Raw genomic sequence first — 17340 nt, forward strand, 5'->3', positions numbered from 1 at the left:
GAACTGAACATAAGAACTGTTCATCTCAGAACATTTTCATTTGGACATAGTAGAGAGAAGGAGGGACTGCTATCTGAATGTGAAAGTCATGATAGTCATGATACAGTTGCAATTAACTATATATTTTAATAAAAGGATTACTAATTTTTTTATTTTTTTTTTTTTTGGCAACTGTCCACACTTCTTACACAAAATAAATTTAAATTATATCAATCTCCATTAAAAAGGGGGCTGGTCATTTTGATTTTGCAAAGGATTAAAACTTACATATGGTTATCATAGAGCAGCTGCTGCTTTGTAAATTCACATTCCAGAAACAACACAAGAGCACACCACAGATAGACTTAGAGCATTTCAGTTATTGCTTATCTATTCTTCCTTCCATATATCTAAAGTGTGCAGCAATATGCCATCCCTTTCAGCATGAAACAAGACTAGGATAAAGAGAAAACCTTACAGAACAGCCACCCACCTATTTGGTCCTTCCATTTACACAACCAAAATTTATTCAGGTGTCTATAAAGTTCATCTTCTGTCCATTTCCATGGCCACAGGATCTACTTATCCTGATCCATCAGGGCTGCAGACAACTCTGTCAGCATAGCCAAACATACTATACAAATATCATACAAGAATATCATACTAGATCAGGAGATCTCTTCCTTGCAATTTTAGATGCTATGCATGAAAATTTTGTATTGACAGTCCACTGTGAAGGGAAGAAAGTACCAGAAAGATGTATACTTCATATCACTGTTAATGCTGAAAGCTTAATTTCTACATTTTTTTTTTTTCTTCTTTTTCCCTGACGTCCTCTGCAATCCACATGAACTGAAAAGATTTGGCACTTTCTAGATGATTTCCCAGGCCTTTGGTCTAGGTCAAGGGATGAATGTTCAGCACTGTGAAATAAAATACCAAAGAAAGGTTAGAGAACGCACTGTCTCTCACCATAATTGCTTGGGCATACAGAAACAGAGAGGTAGCTTAGCAGGCTGGAACAGAGGATGCTTTTATTTATTGATTTTCAAATATTTTGATTATTGAGTAAATTAATCCCTAATCAGACATGAAAAACATTATTACTAAAAATAATGTCGTAACATTTTGGAATATACAAATAACATAAAGGTGTGAAATACTTATTTTGCTTAGTGAGTTTCTATCCTTAACTATTTTTAACCTGATGAAGCCAACGATGTATTTTTAAATTTCTGATGATGCATGTTTAAATATTGAAATATGACACCTAAATTAAGAGTATAATGTTAAGATTTCACTACGACTTGTCCTTGGTACTACTGGAAAACATTATATAAACTGGAAAACATATAAACTGGAAAACTCTTTGCTGACAATAGAATGGGGATGAGGGAAGTTACTGCTTTATTTAATGGAATAAGAACATGAAAATAGTTATTTAACAAGTATAAAGAACATTTAATTTTCATGGAAATCAATAGGATGCAAAGGGTTAATAGATTTGGGATTTAACAGCATTCAGACTTTCCCTGAATTTTAGATATTCCTTTAATCTCTAAATAGCCTAATAATAATAAAATATATTAAATTAGAGCATATATCTTTCACATTCACAGGCATCCCTTTTACTATATTATCATCTCCAAAATCTGTATATATTGCTCATAAAATTTTATATATCTTGACCTTTCTGTGGAAGTTATACTCACCCACTTAATGTCCTTAATAAGAGACAATAAATGGCAATACATAAATTCTGTTTTCTTCACACAGTTGCATTTTTTGAAATATTTCTCCAACTTAAATAAATAAATAAATACCTGTAATAAAATCATAGGACCACAAAACGGGTTGTGTTTAAAGGGACCTCGAAGATCATCTAGTTCCATCACCCCCAAACATGGGCAGGGATGCCACCCATTAGGTCAAGCTGCCCAGGGCCTCTTCCAACCCGGTTTTGAGCTCCTGCAGGGATGGGGCATCCACAGCCTCTCTGGGCAACCTGTTTCATTGTCTAACCACCCTCTGAGTAAAGAATTTCCACCTAGCTTCTAATCTAAATCTCCCTTCTTTTAGTTTAAAACCATTCTGGTTTGTCTTGTGACTGACTGAGCAAAAAGTTCTTCATCTTTTTTATAAGCCCCCTTCAAATATTGAAAAGCTGCAATAAGGTCACTCCAGAGCCTTCTCCAGGCTGAACAGCCCCAGCTCTCTCGGCCTTTCTTCATAGCAGAGGTGTTCCAGCTCTCTGATCATCTTTGGATGATCCTCCTCTGGACCCACTTTAACAGACCCACATCCTTCTTGTGCCGGGGGCCCCATGCCTGAATGCACAACTCCAAGTGGGGCCTCCCAAGGGCTGAGCAAAGGGGTGGAATCACCTCCCTCACCCTGCTGCCCATGCCTCTGTTGATGCAGCCCACGATGCAGGTGGCCTTCTGGGCTGCAAGCACACACTGCTGACTCATGCCAAGCTTCTCATCCACCAGAATACACAAATCTGTCTCTGCAGGGCTGCTCTCCATGAGTTCTTCTCCCAGTCTGGGCTCCAGTCTGGGATTGCCTAAACCCAGGTGCAGCACTTTGCACTTTGATTTGTTAAACCTCATTAGGTTCACATGGGCCCACTTCTCAAGCTTGTTCAGGTTCCTTCCTTCTCTTGTATCAACTGCATCACTCAGCTTGGTGTCATCTGCAAACTGGCTGAGGGTGCACTTGATCCCAATGCCTATGTCATTAATAAAAGGTGTTAAGCAGTACCTGTCCCAGGACAGACCCTTGAGGAACACTGCTTGTCTCTGGCCTCCACTTGGATATAGAGCTCTTGACCACCACTTTCTGGGTGCAACCTTCAAGCCAACTCCTTATCCACAGAATACTCCACCCATAAAGCCCATCTCTCTCCATTTCGGAGATCAGGATGTCATGTTGGAGCATGTCAAAGGCCTTACAGAAGTCCTGGTAGATGACCATGGTCGATCTTCCCTTGTTGACTGATGCAGTTACTCCCCATCACAGAAGGCCACCAGATTGGTCAGGCCCTTGGTGAAGCCATGCTGGCTGTCTTGGATCACCTCTTTGTCTTGCATGTGCCTTAACATTGCCTCCTGGAGGATCTGTTGCATGATCTTCCCAGGCACAGAGGTGAGGCCCACCACTCTGTAGTTTCCCAGGTCCTCCTTTCTACTCTTTTTAAAAATTGGAGTGATGTTTCCCTTTTCCCATCACCATAGACTTGGCCTGACTGCCAGGAATTTTCAAATATGGAAAGTGGCTTGATAATTGCATCAGCCAATTCTTTCAGGACCCTGAGAAGCAAAAATGTGTCAGTGGAATGGACTGTTGGAAAAACATGAAGAAAATGCAGTTAAAGATACCAAAGTTGGGAAGATTTTCTTAGGAATGATGGCATAGACATGGTATTATTTAATTTAATTCTTTTTAATGTAATTATTCTTTTTTTTTTTTTTTTGAGTAATCATCAGGGAAAAGGTATAACTACCAAATATATTCTTCTACTGAAAGGAAGTCAAGTGAAGATTTCCAAACAAATGTGAAGAGTGTCTTAAAATTGCAAATATAATTTTCTAATTATATTTCCTGTTCTTTCTTTTTCATCAAAATAAATAAGATTTATATACAAAAAGATCATGTTTAGATGCACTGAATATAAGTGATGGTGTATTATTATCTGTTATATTTAGGGCTTTCACTCTTCTGTTTCTTTAATACCTGCTATATTAGACTGTGTAGTATGTTAATGTTAGACAACGGTATTCCTCATGGTTCAGTACTGTGACCAATATTATCTATTGGACCAATATTATTTAACACCTTTATCAATGACATGGACAGTGGGATTGAGTGCACCCTCACCAAGTCTGTGGACAACAACAAGCTGAGTGGTGCAGTTAAAATGCTGCAGGGAAGAGATGCAATCCAGAGGGACCATGACAAGTCTCTGTGATAATGGGCCCATATGAACTCCATTAAGTTCAACATAACCAAGTGCACCTGGGTTGGGGCAATCCCAAACATGAAGATAAATAATATACTGATCATATTAATTGATCATATGGCCATATGGTACAGACCACCCCTTTGGCCCATTGGGGTCAGCTGTCCTGCTTCTGTCCCCTCCCAGCTCCTGCTGCACTCTGTCTGGCAGGACAGAGCAAGAAGCTGACAAGTCCTTGACTCAGTGTAAGCACTGCTCTGCAACCAGTCAAACAACAGGGTGTTATCAACATTACTCTCACCTTAAGTCCAAAGCACAGCACCCTTCCAGATATTGGGAGGAAAGTTAGCTCTATCCTAGCCAAAACCAGCACACACCACAGCACCTGGTACAGAATATCCCTTTGGCCAGTTGGGGTCACCTGTCCTGCTTCTGTCCCCTCCCAGCTCCTCCTGCATGCTCAACCTCCTTGCTGGCAGGGCAGTGTGAGAAACTGAAAAGTCCTTGGCTTAGTGTAAGCACTGCTCTGCAGCCAGTCAAACATCAATGTGTTATCAACATTATTCTCCTCCTAAATCCCAAACACAGCACCATACCAGCTATTAGGAGGAAAATAGCTCTATCCTAGCAGAAACTAGGACAGCAGGGCAATGTGTGGATTGAGAGCAGCCCGGCAGAGAAGGACTTGGATGTATTGGTGGACAAAAAACTGAACATGAGCCGGTGTTTGCAGACCAGAAAGCTAAATGAATCCTTGACTGCATTGAAAGAGGTGTGTGCAGCAGGGTGAGGGAGGGGATTATTCTCTGCTTTTGTGAGACCCCACTTGTAATACTGGATTCAACTCTGAAACTACCAGCACAAGGACACAGACATATTAGAACAAGTCCAGAGGAGAGTCACAAAGCTGATCAGAGGGCTGCAGAGGGCACCTCCCCAGTGAAGAGAGGCTGGGACAGCTGGGGTTCAGCCTGGAGAAGAGAAGGCCCTGGGAAACCTCATAGTGGCCTGCCAGTGCCTAAAGGGGGCTGCAGGAAAGCTGAGGAGGGACTCTGTTTCAGGCAGTGTTGCAGTTAAGACAAGGCATAATGGCTTTAAACTAAAAGTCCATAGGTGTAGATTAGGTGTTAGGAGGAAATTCTTCACTTTGAGGGCAGTGAGGCCCAGGCCCAGGCTACCCAGAGGAGCTGTGGCTGCCCCATCCCTGGCAGTGCCTAAGGCCAGGCTGGATGGGGCTGGGGGCAGCCTGGGCTGGTGGGAGGTGTCCCTGCCCACGGCAGGGGGGTTGGAACTAAAGAACTATCTCTAAGGTCTCTTCCAACCCACACCATGCTATGATTCTATGATTCTATGATATTATCACACATAATGGAATAACTTTTGAAGACGTATACTGTAAAACTAATGTTAATAAAACTGCTAGGGAATCCACAAGATATTACAGAAAGAAAAGGAAAAAAAAAAAAAAAAAGAATAAATCTAAAGCAAAGCTTTCTTTTATATCTAGAATTAATGTTACAATATATATTTTAAATATTTTAATATTTTAAACTATTCTGCACCTCTAAATAGCTTAATACCATTTTTCTAAAGCAAGATGAATTGTAATACAAGCTAGTGCACCATAAAGTAACTCTTGCTAATTGAAAACAAAGGTCAAGCATCATAGCTGTATAGATTAATTTGCAGGCTTCTTTTCACACAGAATCACAGAATCACAGAATTTCCAGGTTAGAAGAGACCTCAGGATCATCGAGTCCAACCTCTGACCTAACATTAACAGTCCCCACTAAACCATATCCCTAAGCTCTACATCTAAACGTCTTTTAAAGACTTCCAGGGATGGTGACTCCACCACCTCCTTGGGCAGCCTGTTCCAGTGTCTCACAACCCTTTCGGTAAAGAAGTTCTTCCTAAGATACAACCTAAACCTCCCCTGGTCAACTTTAGCCCAATCCCCCTCATTCTGTCACCAGTCACATGGGAGAACAGGCCAACCCCCACCTCGCTACAGCCTCCTTTAAGGTATCTGTAGAGAGCAATAAGGTCGCCCCTGAGCTTCCTCTTCTCCAGGCTGAACAAGCCCAGCTCCCTCAGCCGCTCCTCGTAGGACTTGTTCTCCAGGCCCCTCACCAGCTTCGTCGCCCTTCTCTGGACTTGCTCAAGCACCTCAATGTCCTTCTTGTAGCGAGGGGCCCAAAACTGAACACAGTACTCGAGGTGCGGCCTCACCAGAGCCGAGTACAGGGGGACGATCACTTCCCTAGCCCTGCTGGTCACACTGTTTCTGATACAAGCCAGGATGCCGTTGGCCTTCTTGGCCACCTGAGCACACTGCTGGCTCATATTCAGCCGACTGTCCACCAATACTCCCAGGTCCTTCTCTGCCTGGCAGCTCTCCAACCACTCATCTCCCAGCCTGTAGCTCTGCTTGGGGTTATTGCACCCCAGGTGCAGGACCCAGCACTTGGCCTTGTTGAACTTCATGCATTTGACCTCAGCCCATCAGTTCAGCCTATCCAGATCCTCCTGCAGAGCTTTCCTACCCTCGAGCAGATTGACACACACACCTAGCTTGGTGTCATCTGTGAACTTACTGCTGGTGCACTCAATGTCCTCATCCAGATCATCGATGAAGAGATTAAAGAGGACCGGACCCAGCATCGAGCCCTGGGGAACGCCACTAGTGACCGGCCTCCAACTGGATTTGACTCCATTTACCATGACTCTTTGGGCCCGGCTGTCCAGCCAGTTTCTAACCTAATGAAGTGTGCGCCAGTCCAAACCAAGAGCAGCCAGTTTCTTGAGAAGAATGCTGTTTTTTTATTTTTTCATTTTTTTTTTTTTGTTTTTCTTTTTTTTCATTTCATTTTTTTTTCATGTGTTTTGTGTGGACACACAATGTGCACTCTGAGGACTTTGAGTGATATCCCTCTCACTTAATCTAGCCGGAATCTTGCCTTTGACTTCAGTGAGGGAGGTCACTTTGTAGGAAATCAGCAGATCAGCAGTTTTGACCTGGCAGTAAGATATTAGACAGAAAGAAAATAGATGAGAAAACAACTTTTAATTAACAAACATGAGCTGTTCAGTGGAAAATGCTGACAGTATGATTTTTTTTTCCACACTTTGTGTAGTGCAGAAGTCAAACCGAAGCTGCCCTCATCTCGACCTTAGTGTATGTCCACATTTTAAATGTGCTCAGCACAAAGAGGTTGAGATGCTGTGAAGCAGCAGTCTGAGCCTTCCAGACTTACTGCTCTGTCTTTGCATAACAACTGGTCTACAGCTATGCCTCAGCTTCTTATTTACTTTGCTGAGCATTTCATTCTGTGGTTTATACCTCTTTTTCCTTCATGGTCTGATCAGTCTTTTAAAAAATTCATATGCTCCTGATCTTGCCCTACAGCTAAGTACCAGTTCCAATAACACCTCATGTGTTTTAGGCTTAAAACTAAAAATCAGCTGGGAAATAACAAGATTTGTGGAGGTCTATTAAAATAAAAATGCTTGGGGCAGTAGGGTAGGGGAACAAGGCTATAGATGGCTAAAAAAGAAATGAAGACTATGATTTTTCCTAGAGAGAAAAAAAGTAAACAGTGTATAATACAGTAGGATAATTTGTCTGTGGAAAAGGTAAAAAAGAGAAAAAACAAACAAACAAACAAACAAAAAACACCAACACAGCAATAACAACAACAGCAGCAACAAAACAGTAGACAAGCACAGTACTAATAAAAAGAATGATGTTATATTGCTTCCAAATATCAGCTAAAGAAATGACCTTTGTATCAAGTGGGATTTTGATTTTACTATCACTCTGAATTCCCCATTGAGGGTGAGAGTTTGAGATGACATAGCAACATAAAACAGTAGTATCCAGCAAACTGGATCTTACTTCGTTCCTTACAATAACTTCCACACCTGTTTGCAAGACTACAAAATTGTGCACAAGAATTTGTAGTGATATATATATATACATCCAAATTAAAGGAAACAATTTCCTTTTATAAATGATGTTTGCTGTCAAGCTGTATGATTCCTTTTTTTTTTTTTTTTTAAATGGTTTCTGTAGTTGTCTCAAAACTGCAATGTGAAAACTGCTTGGCACCCTAACAGCATTAAATAAGATACTCTGTCCTATCTTACCATAAGAAAATTTTTATGTTTTCAGAAAAAGTAATTCTGATTACTTTAGATTGACAGATTCTAATTGACAGATTCTTTTGTTTGTTATTGAATGCAAGTTGTATGCAAAAAATGCTTTGTGTGTGGAAGAACATGGAATTTTGTCCATCAGGTAAGATGTCATCTAACATCAGGAATATTTCTTATTTGCAGTGTGTTAACTGTAAAAATAGGTTGGTAGTTGTGCATTTGCTAAGAAATAAATAAAGAAATAAAATGAAGTATGACATCTTGAATAATACTGTCAATTAGATTCTGTCAACTGACAACAGGTGACAGAGGTGAGATTCTCCAGGTCATTGGAACTGTTTCTACTGTTTGTTTAAAACTAAATTCAATTACCTGAAAGAGAGCCTTTAACTTAGAGAACCTTGTGTTTTAAAATTTAGCTCCTTCTGTGTGTTGTTGACGTTACTTCAATACAGTGGGAGTGAACTCTTGGCTCAGTTGAAATCAATTGCAAAACTCCCACAGATTTTAATGGTGCTAGAATTTCAGCCAATATGATTACACATAACATTAATTCCCCAGGGTATTTTTTGTTGTTGCTGTTAATTGATGGATAGCCTAAGTGGTATGTAAAGGTTAAGCAAAAACATAGCAGGAAAGACATAACAGCTACTGGGGTATTAAGTGGCTGGGAAGAATGTAGGAGAGAGGGTTAAAGCAAATTAGGTGACAGAAAGCAAGAAAGAGAAGTTCATGGTTAGAAGTGTGGTGATGGGAGGAAATAGTGCATGTCTTGAGTAATATTTGGGTAATTATGAATTGGCACTAGACATATAAAAATAAATCAAATTTGTAAAGCATTTCTGAATTACTTATTTAAATAATTACATTTACCTATATTGAAAATAATTGAAATACAGGACAACCAATAGAGAGAAAGATTCCATTTGTCACTATAATTTGGTTCCATTTTCTCTTCAGAAACTGATGTTTTAATTGGACTGTGTTGTGCTTCTGCTACCATGCTCCATCACATAGATCCTATACTCTAAAAATGAATCCTGTAGGATATTTGGATGGTGTTCACAATCTTCCATATAGTTGTGGACTGATCTAAAAATATTTTGTATGCATCTGGAAGGATAAATATTTACACATTCATTTAGTGAACTGCATTTCAAAGTTAATTCATTTTCTTTGTAGATCACACAAATGGGACAAATAATACAATTTAATTTTCATAAAAATGCCTGCAATCGTTTTTCTTTAACCTGTGGTTTCCCTCTCTGTATAGTTGGTTAACTTTTACCTGGACAGAAATTAGGTTCAGGGACACTTAAAAATCTTTTCGATTCATCAGGACCCATGAAGAATACCACTTGTCACTTACCTTCACATGGATACCTAGCTGCTGAGTGTGATTCTTTGAGTGCCACCATCCAACCGATTCTTTATCCACCAACTTATCCATCCATCAAATCCATGTCTCTAAAACTTAGAGACAAGGATGTTGTGCAAGACAGCACCAAATGCTTTGCATACATCCAGGTAGATGTTGTCTGTTGCTCTTTTTCTATCCTTCAATTCTGTCCTAGAATGTCATAAAATTTGTCAACCATGATTTGCGTTAGTAAAATTATGTTGTCTGTCATTTATCACTTCTTTGTTTTCCAGCATAGTTTCCAGAAGGATCTTCACGAGCAGGAGTGAGATTGACGGGCCTGTAGTTACCCAGGTCTCCTTTTTTTTTAACTTTTCAAGGGAAAAAAAAAAAAAGTTCCCTGTTCTTCCCCTTGAGATATTTTTGATTACTTGACAATCCTGCTTCATTTTTAAAGTCTAGTTGTCACTGCCTTCCAAACCTAACATCCAGGCCTTTCTGAACAGCTCATCTAAAATTATTGGTACATGAAGTGAATTACTTCTTGGGTGCAAGATATCTCAGGATAGCAATAGTATTTTTCAAGAGATTTCATGTCCCTGCGAAGAGCTCGGCTATGTGGACAGTGATATTGAGCAAGTAAAATATTTTTACAGAAAAAAAAGGAATTTCAAAAATTACTAGGGAATTATGAATACTTTAGCACTTCTAAGGACCATGGAAAAATAAGCTGTCTTTCTCATAAAACAAAACAAAACAAAATAAAATAAAATAAAATAAAATAAAATAAAATAAAATAAAAATGCACTTACCAGGAGCTAAATGTCCTTGAAATGTTATAATTTCATGTTTTCAGATCTGAACAGAGTTAAGTCTGTTCAATTTTTATTTTTTATTTTTTTTATTATTATTTTTTGTGTATGTTCACACCATTCAGCTTGGCATAATTATTGCTGTTCATTAGCACATAATTGAAAATATCTTTGTTTTTAGGATGCTGAGAGCTGGCAAGATGATCAAAATGTCCAACCTCCCTACCATAGATAAGTCTTTGGATGTTACATGGAAAAAGTAAAACACTTATATAATATATTTTGTATATCATACATATATATTAAGTCAGACACCATAAGCAAGGTTTCAGTCTTTCACTTAAGCAAAATAAAATAAATTAGAAAAAATAAAAAGTTAATGCTCTTCAAAAATGGCACCTTGCATCAAAGCAAGAGCTCAGTGCTCCTTGGATTCTACACCCATGAACCATTATACCATTTCAAAACATTCAGCCACCTTCCTTGCTTTCTACTCAATAACCTGATAGATTCACTGCTTTTATCTTAGGAGTTTGTGCAAAGAACAGATAACATCATAAGACTGAATTTTTTTTCCAACAATTCAAAGGTTCATGTGGTTTCTGGGTAGCTTTTTCATCTCCCATGTGCACATGTATAGAATTACCATTTTACAGATATTCAGGATTCATAATTAAATAAATATATTCTCTTTTATAAGCTGTGAATGACAGGACTTGGAATACTTCCAGTGATATTAAGGATTAACAATGCAGGAATTTCGCTTCACATTTAAGATTATTTTTTTTTTTTTTTTTATAAAAAAAAAAAGAAAGGACCTGAACTGGTTCTGTTGCCCATTCTTTTGTATCAATGTCATATGCCATTTTTGAGTTTGATCTGAAATTAAAAACATCTTAATGTAGAGATTCCCTGTCCACCTTAAACAGTCTTTACCCATTACCCTTATGATTATTTCTAATTTTCCTAGTGTTAAGCCTAAACCTTCTCACTAGCAAATTAAAAAAGTGCATGTCACCTGCTTTGCAGATGTATTTGCAGTATTTGTGGGTTTTCATTGTGTCCTCCTTTGATCTTCAATTTCCTGAATTTAACAGGGCTTATCGATCGATTGATCTATCTATCTATCTATCTATCTATCTATCTATCTATCTATCTGTTTGTTTCTTTTAATCTTGCTTTATGTATTTTCATCCTTAATTTTTTCTCCTGGAAAAGGTCTTTCCTTATTCTGTGCTTGGTCTTTTATTGTTCTTATGGGGTCCACAGTGGAGAAACAACTGAGGCTTTACCATTGTAGAGTGGATGAAAAGCATGATTGACCATTGACACCACTCATTTTGAATACCAAGTCTGCATAACACAATGAGATGTTTTCAGCTTTTACAACTGCAGGATACTAATGGCTTCTGTTTAGCCAGTGACCTACTAAATCTCCCACAAACAGTTCAATATTTATTCTCATCCTGTGTGTAGATATTGCTTCCACTAAGAATACAACTCTGCACTTTTCTTTGAGTTTCATCCCACCCTTAGATGATTTTCCAATTTGTAAGGATCACTTTGAAATCTAAACCCATCTTCCAAACTCTTGCTGAAGACTTGCTGAAGTCACTTGCTGTTCCTTCCCTATTTGTGAGGTCTCTTGGCCTGTCATATACAGATAGACAATAGGGAAAGCATTTTGGCAGGATTTGTTCTTGATAAGAATGCCTTGACTGCTATGTATTTTGCTACCTTCTAAATGCAAATATCTCATAATTTGTCTGATTTTTTTTTATTTATTTTTAGTTCCAGATTTCAGGATATTTCTGGATTCACAAGGTTCTGCCATTTCCTAGGTGTAAAGATCAAGAAGTATCTTTAAAAGTACAAGGGGATAATCTGTCTCTTTGAATATTATTAATTCAAATTAATTAACGGGCTAATAGATTTCACTTTAAGATACAGCAAGACTTAGAAGTTGCTGCGGTAGATGTCTTCCATTATCAGTGTCAATCACATTATTAGCCAGTGTCCTCTCCATGTTGCCTTACCAGGTTTTGAAAACTGTACTCATCTGAAAACAAAACAAAGTGAAGTGATACACAAAGGTTCACAGGAGTTTAAACAGAATATGTCCTGAATTCTGCTGCCATTTAAAAGAAATATCACATATTATGACAGAGAAGCTACAGGAACGCCTACAGATGTGTGTGGCACTAACAATATTTTCTCACCACATGCTTTTTTACCACTTCTGAAGACATGCAAGGCAATAGTAAAGGCAACAAAAAAGGGAAGCAGATACAGCAAATGTCGATGATTATTTAGTTAATATGAAAAGTCTGCCACTGTTTTCAAGAAAACGTTAAATGTGGAGACTTATGTAAGTCCTTGTTGTCTAAGCAATGTGATGCTGAGAAAACTCAGTTTCCAGGGAAAGAAGACCTCACCCTCTCTTGCTCTTGATCTCATATCAGTAGTATCTCTGGAATGTATTGTAAATCTATTTCAAAATACTGCTGTAATGTGGCATATTTTCATCCCCCTTTTACCATACCTGTATTATGTCTAAAGTCTAAAATCAAAGTGGAAAAAGTAATCACCCACAAACTTCCACATGGTCTGACTTCTGTGGAATAATAAAGAAAGGCTGTTCTGACATGAAATGCCTAGCTATTCAAATTTTCAAAAATGTAGAAAAAAACACCATGCAACATCCAGGATGGAAAAATGATCAGGCAATGCTTCCAGTGTGCTGCACGATACCAAAATGACAACATTAAAGTGAGTAGCAGTTTATATACATTATAATGCCTTATCTAAAAGGCCAGATGTTATATGAGGGCATATAGAGAGCAAAAGCATGTCTCTCTTGACAAATTGAGTCTTGTGGCTCCAAGTCACACCCCTCCATTGGAGGCTGGATTCATCTTCACTATGTCACCTTTATCACATTTGGCCTTCTTCTCCTCTGCATCCTCCGTATTTTCCAGTGATTTAAAGATGTATTTATAATATGCATGTGCTTTCCCCTGTTCATGACCAAAGTTACAGTCAAACTATCAGAAGTTGGATGAGGTTACATGTATGTGAGCTGCAACAGGACACAGTTGCGAAAGGGCAACAAGAAGGGCTTTTAAAAGTACATCAGTGACAAAAGAATGGCTAGGGAAAATGTGGGACTCTACAGTGAAACTGCTGACCTGGCTACACAGGACAGTGAAAAGGCTAAGGTAATGAATGCCTTCTTTGTCTTAGTTTTTATCAATAAAATTGGCCTTCGGGATTTCCAGGTTCCAGACAGGAACTGGCCTGAAAGGCTGCAGCAAAGAAAATGTACCCTTAGTGGAAGAGAATCAGGTCAGGGAATACTTAAGCAAACTGATCCTTGGACCCTGATGGGATGCACCCACTTTATGTGATTCCAGATATACACCTGCTGATTTTACTATATTATTTACTTCTACATCTTTAGGCAAGGCGAAGTAGTCATTGGACTGAAGAACAGTAGAATTAGTGAAGTCTTAGGACACTAAGTTTTTTTCTGAAGTAGCAAATGAAATAACCTAAATAACCATATTTAAATATCCATCTTGGCCAATGATATGTTTAATGGCTTAGCAATATGGTTTCTATTTCAATTCATTGCTATCCCCATCTTGGTAATCTGAATACTCCTTAACAAAATTTTCCTGCTTCTGTTCCTTTTGACACTCATAGTTTATGATGAAGCATATTTGTTAAGCAAGAAGTATTGTCCAAACAGCTAACTGTGGCTACTTGAATGAGGCTGTTTCCAAATGAACGTACACTTTTTTACTGTGAAAGATTATGTAGTTTCTTTGTCCTCAATGTCTCCACATGTATAAACCATTAACAAGCTTAGCAAATACATAGTAAAAGAATTATACCTTGGTTAAAATAGAAATTGAATGAAGTTAGAAGATTTAGAAATCTATAAAAGTAATGAGTGTTTAGCATAATTACACTAGATGTGATCATTTTAACTAGTGTTAAAATACCTTGTTTGTTAAATGCTGTGGCTCATATTTACTTTTTGAATTGTATGCCATCAAACAAGGCACATATTTCTGATTAAAGGTTTAATTCTTCATTTCCTTAGTTCTACTTTCTATATTGGAATATAAAGTCATAAAATGCTTTGAGATATGCTGTGTGAATACTGTGGTAATGCATATCCTGTGCCTGCAATTATTATAATAATTATGATATGTACAAATAGCTATTCACTATGCACTGAAATAACGTCAATTTGTAGGAATTGCCTTTGATAAAATAAGAAGTACTTGGAACATTAGCCTCTATTTACGCTTGAATTAAAAAGATATGGGGTATGTACACTGTATACACTTGTACTCATTCTCAGATTTCTGCATTACATGGGCTGTGTACTGCCTGTATTATGGCAGGAAGATCAAAATTTCTCAGAAAAAAAAAAAAAAATCACAATTTAGTAGCTAGATGAGAAATAATGGACGAGGGCATTGAGTGCACCCTCAGTAAGTTTGCAGATGACACCAAGCTATGTGCATGTGTCGATCTGCTTGAGGGTAGGAAAGCTCTGCAGAAGGATCTGGATAGGCTGCACCGATGGGCTGAGGTCAAATGCATGAAGTTCAACAAGGCCAAGTGCCGGGTCCTGCACCTGGGGCGCAATAACCCCAAGCAGAGCTACAGGCTGGGAGATGAGTGGTTGGAGAGCTGCCAGGCAGAGAAGGACCTGGGAGTGATGGTTGATAGTCGACTGAATATGAGCCAGCAGTGTGCTCAGGTGGCCAAGAAGGCCAACAGCATCTTGGCTTCTATCAGATACAGTGTGGCCAGCAGGGCTAGGGAGGTGATCGTCCCCCTGTACTCGGCTCTGGTGAGGCCGCACCTCGAGTACTGTGTTCAGTTTTGTGCCCCTCGCTACAAGAAGGACATTGAGGTGCTTGAGCAAGTCCAGAGAAGGGCGACGAAGCTGGTGAGAGGTCTGGAGAACAAGTCCTACGAGGAGCGGCTGAGGGAGCTGGGCTTGTTCATCCTGGAGAAAAAGAGGTTCAGGGTCGACCTTATTGCTCTCTACAGATACCTTAAAGGAGGCTGTAGTGAGGTGGGGGTTGGCCTGTTCTCCCACGTGCCTGGTGACAGAATGAGGGGGAATGGGCTAAAGTTGCGCCAGGGAGGTTTAGGTTGGATCTTAGGAAGAACTTCTTTACCGAAAGGGTTGTTAGACACTGGAACAGGCTGCCCAAGGAGGTGGTGGAGTCACCATCCCTGGAAGTCTTTAAAAGACGTTTAGATGTAGAGCTTAGGGATATGGTTTAGTGGGGACTGTTAGTGTTAGGTTAGAGGTTGGACTCGATGATCTTGAGGTCTCTTCCAACCTAGAAATTCTGTGATTCTGTGATTCTCTGATAACTGTGGTGGCAGTAAGATGTAAGGTCATAAGACATGAGCAGAAGACACACAGAACAAAATATTCTTCACTGTTTCTGTACACTTTTCCTTATGCAAATAATCTTTTGAAGAGAGAAGTGGTAAGGTATATGGCATCAGGTATAAAAAGTTAGCTACAGTGCATTCACCTGATTATGCCTTAACAACACCATAAAGCCCATTTGCTAGAGCAATGAGCTTGCAACTGTATTGGAAACACTCAAAGCAAACTTCCTCTCCAGATACAGAGTTTTTTGGTATTGGTTCTTCACTACTGTTGTTAAACCAAAAGTTTTTTTGTTATTGACTTACAAGCTCATAAATTCATATTTAGCTAAATGGTGAGAATTCAGCCTGTGTCAAACCAAGTGAGTGATCTTTAACAGTAGACTAAAAAAACACTAGCCTCAAAGAATACGATCGGTTTTTCAGTTGTAATATTTATTTTATTCTTGTTGCAACTGTGATCAAAGCCTCATTCATGACCATTGCAAAGGAACTTACAGTCCTTTGTGTTTGCAGCCGATGTTGGAGAAATGCAGAAGAGGACCATTTCTTACCAGACATACACACAAGCACAGACACACAAATATATGTATGATTTTCTTCTTGATTCTCAATGGATCTTCTTGGCTCCTTTTTTCTTTCTTTTTTTTTTTTTTTCATTTTTCACTTTTCATTTTAGTGCTATTAGAAAATGATCTTTTATTTCTGATTTATTTATTTGTTTCCCAGTGCAGGCATATATTGTGTTTCCTTCATCCTTTACTATTTTCAATGATACATAAAGCAGTTATTAAAGCTCACTTATCATCCTTCAGCTGTCTAGAAATAGCTTGAAACACAGGACAGATATAAATAAAGACAATAAAGAAAAAGCAAAGGAAACTGAAGATTACATTCTAAAAAGATATTCAATATAGCAGATTACCCCTTGTGTCTTCACCCTAGTAATGGGTTTCTGATTTGACCAATTGTCTTGATGAAAAGGTTGATGGAATAAGAGATCACCCTAACTCCATCTGTGTTATAAAACAAGGGCAAAGCTTGAGAACTGGTTATTTTTCTCACACACGCTTCTGCACCAAACTTTTCCTACCTTGTACTCCCCTCAGAAACTCAAAGCAGATAAGAGCTCTTGATTTTTCTCCTAACTGAGTCCTCATTGCCCACATTTCTGAAACAAGCCTCCCAGAAAAATTGCTTACCAGTCCATTGACTTGCAGGTCTTCTTCTATAGTTCAGCGATCTTTGCACAGTTGAGCCTGATGAAATAAGAGGATGCCATTTGCAGGTCTGCCAGAAAGGTTTGTGCCAAGTCACCTGTACAGGATAGCTTTAGTCATCCAGGTGTAACAGCACTGTCCTTACGTCCTATTCAACTTTTTTTCCTCTCTATCCTCCACTTACAAGGCAAATTCCTCTCTCTAAGAAAATGCTTGATTCGATAGCAATTCTCATGGCTTCTACTGTATCCATTTTCAGCTGTGTTTGAGTTATATGAAAGATAGTCCTCAGTGCAATAAATCAAAAATATGTTTTCTTCTCGTGTGTGTATAGTATGCACAACAGCAGAAGAGTTCTGGCCCAATATAATTGCTTTGCACTTGTGGCTCATGGAGAGTTGCCTGAAATAGATGATTAAC

At 38.8% G+C, this 17340-nt stretch overlaps 1 long non-coding RNA gene across 1 annotated transcript; it reads right to left on the minus strand.

Annotated features, from left to right (window-relative positions):
* Positions 1-220: 220 nt before the first annotated feature.
* Positions 221-2521, minus strand: LOC140000832 (uncharacterized). Its single transcript, XR_011806064.1, has 3 exons — positions 2373-2521; positions 1692-1802; positions 221-902 (listed from the first exon to the last, which is right to left on the minus strand). It is a non-coding gene; the product is annotated as an uncharacterized lncRNA (long non-coding RNA).
* Between the last annotated feature and the right edge of the window lie 14819 nt (positions 2522-17340).

This window comes from Anas platyrhynchos, chromosome Z (assembly GCF_047663525.1).
Source record: "Anas platyrhynchos isolate ZD024472 breed Pekin duck chromosome Z, IASCAAS_PekinDuck_T2T, whole genome shotgun sequence".
NCBI classification, from domain to species: Eukaryota; Metazoa; Chordata; class Aves; order Anseriformes; family Anatidae; genus Anas; species Anas platyrhynchos.